Source organism: Charadrius vociferus, unplaced genomic scaffold (assembly GCF_000708025.1).
Source record: "Charadrius vociferus isolate BGI_N301 unplaced genomic scaffold, ASM70802v2 scaffold549, whole genome shotgun sequence".
NCBI classification, from domain to species: domain Eukaryota; kingdom Metazoa; phylum Chordata; class Aves; order Charadriiformes; family Charadriidae; genus Charadrius; species Charadrius vociferus.
Window position 1 is genome coordinate 5,128,800 of NW_009650103.1, and position 8,798 is coordinate 5,137,597.

Here is an 8,798-nt window from a genome sequence, read left to right on the forward strand (position 1 = left end):
ATTAAGAAATGTTAGTAGGAGGCTCCACGGGCAATAAATGTATTTCTTCTAAAAGAACTGGAGGAATATTTGGATTATTACATTTATTAGAGTGCTCAGCAAATGTGTTACACCCATATGACAAATAAATGTGATGGTTTCAGATTTCATTAGGCAGCCCGGGGCAGCTGTGCTTTGTCCCAGCCACAAATGAGCAGGGTCTCTGTCATGATTCCTTAATGGTCATTTTTGCATCAGTAGTAATGAATGCGCCGAGTGCGGTTGTTACGTCCCTTAACCCTTGCCCAGTGCCGAGGCCGCGGCGCCAGAGCTCCCGGGGTCAGGGCACAGCTGGGGGAGGGAGCAGCCCCTTGCTCCGGAGGAGCCATGCACAGGAGCCAGTTTGCAGGACGAGGCGTTTCTGTGTCCCCTGAGTGAGATGGCAGTGAAGGGGAAGGAGCTCTGGGCACCCTCCACCAGCCTCTCTGGGGCTCGGGGCCGGATCCTCACCGGCGGGAGCCTCCCTGTGCCGGGCCAGGGCTGCCGGAGCGCTGCGCTGTCTGCAGGGGAGGGAGTGCGGGAGAGACGGGGGTGGAGAGGGACAATAATTGCTCTTTTTTTTTTTTTTTTAAATTTACTAGTGTCAAAACCAATCTGAGCAGCGGATGCATATATTTAAATTAAAAGTAATTAAAAATGTGCTGCCAGAAAAATGCATGATGGATTCAATGTAAGAAAATGAAGTAATAAAATACTTTATGGATTAACTCATATCAGACTGTTTTGCAAATTTATTTTTCATTATGATACATCCATATCAGATAATGTCTGAATTTATTATGCTGCCTTCAGGCAGGCAGTGTCTGAAACCTTCGCAGCCCCATTTGGGTCCCGGTGACTGGTGAGCAAGGTTTCTGTCATCATTTCTTAGTGGTCACTTCACCTCAGTAATAATGAACGAGTCAAGCAGGGCTGTTATTTTCTTTAATCTCTTTCCTCATATTAAAAAAATACAGCCAGCCACATCATTATTGCAGCAGGCCCAGAGGACTATTTCCAGGTCATTACTCCAGTTCGTCTGAGCGTCTCAAGGTCCTAAAGGGTTTGGGGTTATATGCAATAAGGCGTTTGTCGACAACATTTCCCCTGAGCCCTAGGTGTTAATGAGAAAGATTTTCCATGCGGCTGTTAACACTGTGCGGTTTAAGAAGTCACAAAGAAAATGGGATTTCCTACTTCAGCTTTCTGTCTCATTGTGGATCTTTTTGTTTGCATACCGTGGGAGGATATTTACCTCTCTAATTGCTTGAATTCACACGGTTACTTTTCTAGAGGGGGAATCTTGATCGTGTGCCGGGTAGGTTTCCACGAGCCAAGTTTGAAATTTTCTGGTTTATTCACTTTTAATTGTCCCCATATTATTCTGACAGAATATTTTTTTTTCCTTCATGGGCAGATGAAATATCAAATTGCAAACCTACAACAAGGCTAACGCCACCAAAAATTCCATGTTTTGCCCAAGACAGAGGCCCGACATAATAATAAGAATTTGAATGTTACAACAGGGTTATAGATTGCAGTTTGGTGCCTCCATGCTGCATCTCATGGGACAGCCCGGTAAAGCAATTACACGACTGGAATGTGCTGCGGAAAAACCTTGAGCCCGAATGAGACGGTGCAGGGCTGGGGCCCAAGCCCTGGGCAGGGGCGCGGGGCGGGAGGAGGCGTTCGAGGCCATCACCATGGCCTCGGGGCTGTAGAGCGAATGCTGCCTTGGTACATCTCACCCAGCTGCCGCTGAGGGGCTCCTCGGTCCCCATTCCCCGGGTGGGCAGGGACCTGCCCTGCATCCCCTCCCCGCTCGGCTCCCTGCCCCGCAGTGCCGGGGCGATGGCGAGTGCCTTTCAGGAGAGGGGCTTTGGGGCGCCCACGGCCATCCCCGCCACACGCCGTGCGCGCCCCTGGAGGCTGCGGGAGCCCCAAGCCCCAGCCTGCATGGGCGGATGGCGGGATCTTGAAACTTGAGGGCTTAAACTTTCTAACCTAACTTTTCACAAATATTTTTGTCTGCTCAGCATCTTCAGCTATTTACCAAACCAGAGCCGACTCCATTTGTGGTGTGCTTTTAGAGCTGCTATGAATTTTAAAATGTGTAAAAATGACAGAATATTAACAAAAGCATTGATTTTCCTATTTACTTTTATGCATTTTATTAACTAAAACACTTTAAAGTGTAACCACTGTGTATTAAATTTACTCTGCAATGTTGGATATGAATCTCAAACAATAAAACAAATTGAATTCTTTATAAAGCAGAAATTTAGAAAAAATACAATTAAAAATGCTGCCTGCGCTGCGAGGCAATCACTGCAAAACACGGCCTCTGCGGACAGCGGGCCTGCACGGCGCCTGGGCAGGATTGGGCTGAAGCTTCCCCCACGTAAGTTCTTTGCAGAGTCATGAACAAGTAGATAATGCACCAAGAGCCATATTGATAATTTGTGGAATTTCGTATCTGCAGACAGGCCTGGATCAAAGATACACTGTTATGTTAACAATTTTTATAACCACTTACTCAAAAAAACTGAGCTCCTTTATAATTCAGACCAAAGGCTTAAAATTGTCTCACCCCATCCTCAGAAAGGACATTTTAGAAATTCTTTGAAAATCTTCCATAGTTTAGTGAAAGTACACTGCTTTGAAGCTCTGCCTTTACTCATACTCCAGTGAATTTTGCAATAAAACTAATTCCAACTATGGAGAGATTTTGGTGTATGCAGGCATGCTCACATCCCACAGATCTCACAGCCATTTTATCATTAATTTTTTAAAATCCTTTGGAATAGCAAAATAATCCCACCAGGAATGCGATCGAGTGGGGCCCGTGCTTGGAACATGTGCAAGGCTATAGAAATGCTAAGTGTTCCGGGAGGAAAAAAAAGCATCTTAATCCAGGTACTCAGAGTTACTGAATACATATCAATTTTCCCCTTAACCTGTTCTTTTAAAGCTGTGCAACTGCACAAATCTAGTTATTAGCAAAACTTAGATGTAAGATGAGTGCAGAGGCATAAAAATATCTTGGTTCCCCAATGGGGATAATATTAGCAAGTCACTGTATAGCGATATTGTGCAGGAGAGTTTAATTTGTGCTTGTGAAGCACTCGCAGTATGCTGCTGAGCATCGGGAAAAAGCCGACGAGGAAATTCGTAATTCTGCTTTCAGTGCTGGCTTTACGTAAGGCGGGGTCACCCGTCGCCTGCTGGCTGAACGGAAAATGTTTGTCCGGGTACAGAGCCACCGAGAATGAGCCCTCTGAGCAGCGAGAGAGGCTCTAGGTTTGTAGAGCTGCCAAAAAATACGGGTTATGTGAACACGTAGCTATGACTGCGCAGCAACGTGCAGAACGTGGGGACCCCGGGACGAACGGGCAGCCTGAACTCCGGCGCTGCAGGGTTGTAAAGTGCTCTTGACTTGGTAACGGAGGTGTCAGCGACAGCCCACAGCTTTCCCGGAGGAGCACAGGGATTACGGGGGGAGTCGCAGGCTGAGCGGGGCGCAGAGGCGCCCGGCGCAGGTTTGTGTGCGCGCAGGCTCTCGCTTCACCTCTGCAGCAGCCGGAGCCCAGCAGAGCCGCACCGACGCCGCCCCGCACACGTGCATGTGTGCCACCGAGAAATCCGTCTTCGGCCTTAACGAGCCCGTGGTAGCTAACCTCCCGCCCACACCTGTTCTTTTAAATCTGTATTACGGTGCAAACCTAATTAACAGCGGATCTTAGAGGCAAGCTGCACGCATGGGCACAAAGCAGAGCACCGCAAGCTGGAATACAAAATCTATATATAGATCCCTGTATCTTCCTGACTCTAAATAGGCTGGACAACAGCTATTTTGGGGAGGAGGCGGTGTGCGAGAGGCTGCCCGGGCGAGGGAGGAGCGGGAGGACGCCGGCGGCGGGGCCCAGGTAGGCTCGTTAATGCGCCTGGCCTTTTCAGGGAAGATTTAGAAGGACTCCGTAATCTGCAAATTCTAAAGAGCTGACGGAGACAGTTATTAAGGGCTGGTAGGTGATGGCTGCTCACTGTGTTATTAAAGTGCTAAAAGATTATGTCTCTGATAGCTGTGTGCTTACAGTGTCCTTCATGACCACTTCCACAGGGACACAGGCAAGGAGAAAGGCAGAGGATCGATAAAAGGATATTACCACTGGGCCAATCCCAATAATAAGAGAGGTGATATATACACACCATTTAAATTGTCCAACACATTTAATGTTCATTAACACTAATTTTCACAGTGCTGGTGTTTAACATATTATTGCAATGAAATTAATAAAAAATACCCCACAGGAAATATAATTTAACTGTTTATATACTCACCTTTTGATTGCCAATTTCCTGCCGAGCTCTGCTCCCGCACCGGCGTTTGCAGGAAGCAGCAGCCGCAGGAGCCGGTGGCCGTGGCCGGGGAGGGTGGCCGGAGCCCCGTGCCCGGCAGCCTCGGCACACACAGACCCACCAGACCCGGCCGCCGGCACTGGGGGCCCGGAGCCATCGGGGAAGGGACGAGGGTGCAGCGGCTGGCTCGTCCCTGGGTTTCCCCTGTGTCTTTTCTCCTCCTTCTGTGCTTCCCCCCTCTTTAGACACCTCTCTCGGAATTTTCCTTTCTTCTCCTCCTTAGGAACTTCCTCAGGATCAGATGGATGAATGTCCATTATCCTCATGAAGAATCACAACCTGAACTTGGTTTAGTGTATGGGCATTTCTCGCTTAACAGGGAAAAAATAAACATGCAATAGTTCTGTTATTATGCAGTAATTACTGGGGAATTACACATTTATTTATCTCTTACGAAGCACATGGAAATTGTATTTGGCCACAGTGTATAAATTGTGGTATAATTACTGTAAAATTTATAGTTTTTATACTTCCAACAAGTTAGCTTTTAAATCACACAACCCCCATGTAAATACTTTAAAATTATTCAGTAATTACTTATTTACATTGTAATTAAAATAAGTAATTAGCATACATTTACAGAGGATTTACATACTTATTTGTGAAAATAGTTCCTTGACAGATGCAAAAGAAATCTTTAGCTGATCATAAAAGAAATAGAAAATATATGTGCGTTGAGAAGGAGACTTTGGAGCTGTCTGACAGCAGTGGCTCCTGCGGGGGCTGCATCTACCGTGCCCGTGCCCGCCTGGGCGGCAGCAGTTCCCGTACCGGCGGGCTCCGTCCGTGGTCAGGCACAAGGCAGGCTGAGAACAGACCGAGAGAGCCAGTGCCCGTGGCGAGCAGGACCCGGCTGTAGCCGAGGGCTGCCCGCAGCAGCCAGGGCTGACTGGGCACCACGCAGGGAGGTGTCACCCAGCCCGTCCAGGCAACTCCAGGTGGGCTGTCGGGTGCCACGTGTCCCCATGGCCACCAGCTCTGGGTGACCTGCAGAGCCTGCCTTGCCCGGTGCGGGAAACGTGAGTGCTGGTTTGAAATCCTAATTAAGGAATGAGCATTTTGCAAATGCCGCCAGCAAAGGTTGCTTGGCCCATGCTCTGCCGGAGGGCTGGCAGAGTCTTCTGCTCCTGGAAGTGGCTGGAGCTGTTCCGAAGCAGCAGGTGTGTTTTTAGAAAGTGTGTTGGTGTGGAGCAGAGCAGACTCGGAGCCAAAACTGGCCCTTTAAAAACCCATGCAGGGACGGAGAGGGCTCGGTGTGCAGGATTAGCAAAACATGCACCGACGGTCTTCATGGCTGTGTAGTTACTGTGTATGTATTTCAGCTAAACAAGACAAATCTGGATGACGATTGTGTCTAACTAGGAAGAATGATTGAAGGTCTGTGCCCTCGTCTGTAAGGATAACATAAATGATGATTGGTTTGAGGCAGGAACTCCCAGGCCAAAGCTAGCCGGCACAGCCGGAGCAGCGTGCTCAGGCACAGCTGCCCGCCGAAGGGACCCCGGGGCTGCCGCCCCCTGCCCGGCGCTGCTGGCAAGTGTTTGGGGGAGGCAGGAGGAAGCCCGCAGCAGAGCCCCGGCTGCTGCCCTGAGCCGGACACCAGCCTGAGCAGGTACTTCTTGCAGCACAGGATTAGGGAAGGGTTTTTTTTCCTTACAGATTTGCATCCACTGTGAGCTTTCCAGTGGAAAATGGTGCCAATCCCCAAAGAAACTTTTCCATCAGGTGGAGCATTTATAAGAGTTTGGGCTGATGCGTGTGTTGGCTCTGGTATTTAATACATGCTGCTGCAGACACGGGCATGGTAGGACAATGAGTTTTCCTAGGCCAGGAGCAGCTTGCAGATGAGCAGCTAGGAGCACGAGGTGCTAGGGAAGTTGTTCCTGCTTGGAACAAGCAAACGCATCTACACAGGTTCTTCCTGGTCCTTCTCATAGTGGGACCAAGGTGACAGTAGGTCGGTCAATGCAGAGCTGCAGTGTGGGCACAGCTTTGCCTGGCAGCGGTGAGTGCTGCGGGGTTCCTGGGGATGTACGGGGCTCAGGGCAGCGGCCTCTTAGAATCATAGAATGGTTTGGGTTGGATGGGACCTTTAGAGACCCTGAGCAGGGACATCTTCAACTAGACCAGATTGCTCAGAGCCCCATCCAACCTGGCCTTGAACACCTCCAGGGATGGGGCATCTACCACCTCTCTGGGCACCCTGCGCCAGGGGCTCACCCTCAGTGTAAAAAATTTTTTCCTTCTATCTAGACTAAGTGTATCCTCTTTTCATTTAAAACCATTACCCCTTGTCCTATTGCAACAGGCCCTGCTAAAAAGTGTGTCCCCATCCTTCTTATAAGCCCCATTTAGGCACTGGAAGGGGCTCTGAGGTCTCCCCCTTTTCGCCTTCTCTTCTCCAGGCTGAACCCCCCCAACTCTCCCAGCCTGTCCTCCCAGCAGAGGGGCTCCAGCCCTCCCAGCATCTCCGTGCCCTCCTCTGGCCCTGCTCCAACAGATCCATGTCCTTCTGCTGGTGGGACCCCCCGAGCTGGAGGCAGCACTGCAGGGGGGTCTCCCCAGAGCAGAGCACAGCAGAGGGGCAGACCTCTCTTGCTGGGGTCTTACTTGAGAGCTGCTCTCATGAGCGTGGCAGCGGGCTTGTGTCCTCACCTGCCAGCCTGCTTTCTGGGTTCTGCTCTCTGTCTTCCTGTGCTCTGTTTTCCTAGATTTGCTGTTGTTTTGGCATGTTTCTGCCACCACTTCTGTCTTTATTAAAAAAGCCTATTTCTGTACCTGGTGAGTGCTGGTGGGAAGAGCTGGGAGCTGTACAGGCATCCGGAGCTTTGTGTAAAAGCAAGATATTTTTCAGGAAATGAAGGGTTCCAGTGGGCAGACTAATGCTCCTTAATGAGGACCTCATAGCTGGAATTGCGTTAGCCATGTTCAGCCAGCTCAGAAATCCCTTCCCGGCGAGACAATGCAAGGTGTGCACAAAGGGAGCACCCGCGGCCGAGTCTCGCTGTGGAATTGCGCTCCCTCCCCAGAGCCCTCTTGCTGGGCCGTTATCACATGTGCTGTATTATTGGATTTCTCCAAAGTCTCCCTTTATCCTTATTAATGCTGTGAATGTTGTAGCAAGGAGTGATATGATCTAACATTGGATAAAATCACAATTTGTCCTTCTTCTTGGTGTAAATGTAACAGGGCTTAACTGTACAAACAAATAAGCCTAAATAGAAACATTTGTGATGATAAATGGGCAAGGAGAGCGCTCTCTGCAAGGTGAGAGATGACAGTGCCTGTGCACAGAATGGAGAATCTCGCTGCTTCAGGGTCAGTCTCAGGCAGCCTCAAGGTCAGCTCCGCCGGCTCTCCCTTCTCCTCCTCCTCCTCCTCCTCCTCCTCCTCCTCCTCCCCCTTCTCCTCGTCCTCCCTGCAGTGATGGCAGACGTCCCTACACCTCTCGCCCCCCGGCCGGGCTCCCAGCTCCTCCGGCTGCAGCAGGCTCCTGGGGTGCCACTGGGAGCGTGGCCGGGGCGGCGGGGCTGTGCCGCATTCGGGGCACCGTTCAGCTCTGGCAGCTCCTTCAGCAGGTGGAGAGACTGTGCCCATTCACCATGGAGAGGACAGAGCCTCACCAGGAGAGGAAAGAGCGAGTTGGCTCAGCGGCACTTAAATACATTGCTGACATGTTATTGAATTGGTGGTATTGCTGGATTGGCATATGGCATAAAACATTTCCCTGTTTTAAACTTCTTGTCGCCCATGTTTAGCAAATAGCACAGAGCTTGGCTTTGTGTGCGGTGTGTGGCGTGGTGAGCCCCCGGTGAACCATCCCACACCCCTCCTGCCACATGCGCATGGGGGCCCAGGCTGCAAAGAAAATAGAGTAAAACCAGATCACGTCCCCAGATTTGCTCAGAGGACGCGATGTCTGTGCTGACCCTGCACGTGTGAACGCGGGAGAGGCAATTGTGCCGGCGGTGATGGTGGGATGGCGGGGGCAGGAGTGCGCTGTGGGACCCTCCGGACCCTCGCCCTGGTGGCGCGGGGCTGAGGGGGCTCCGGGGCAGGGCTGGCGGAGCAGCGGGCAGTGTGTCCCCGGGGTGAGGTTTGCCGGCGCAGCCGAGCATGGTGCACGGCGCTGACCCCACGCTCCCGTCACGGCGCAGGAGCGGCGTGTAATGAGGCCCCGTGCGGATATTGATATGACAGAACAAAAGGCCAAGGTGCAGTAAGGACAGCAATCCGCAGGTCTCAGTCCATTTGTTTTTCACACCAAATCCATCACGGTAATGGGTCACCTTTCTGTGGCAGCTCATGATTACCTGCTTACCGGGGAGCGCGGCAGGTGGGCGGCAGGCCGGGGGGCGGGG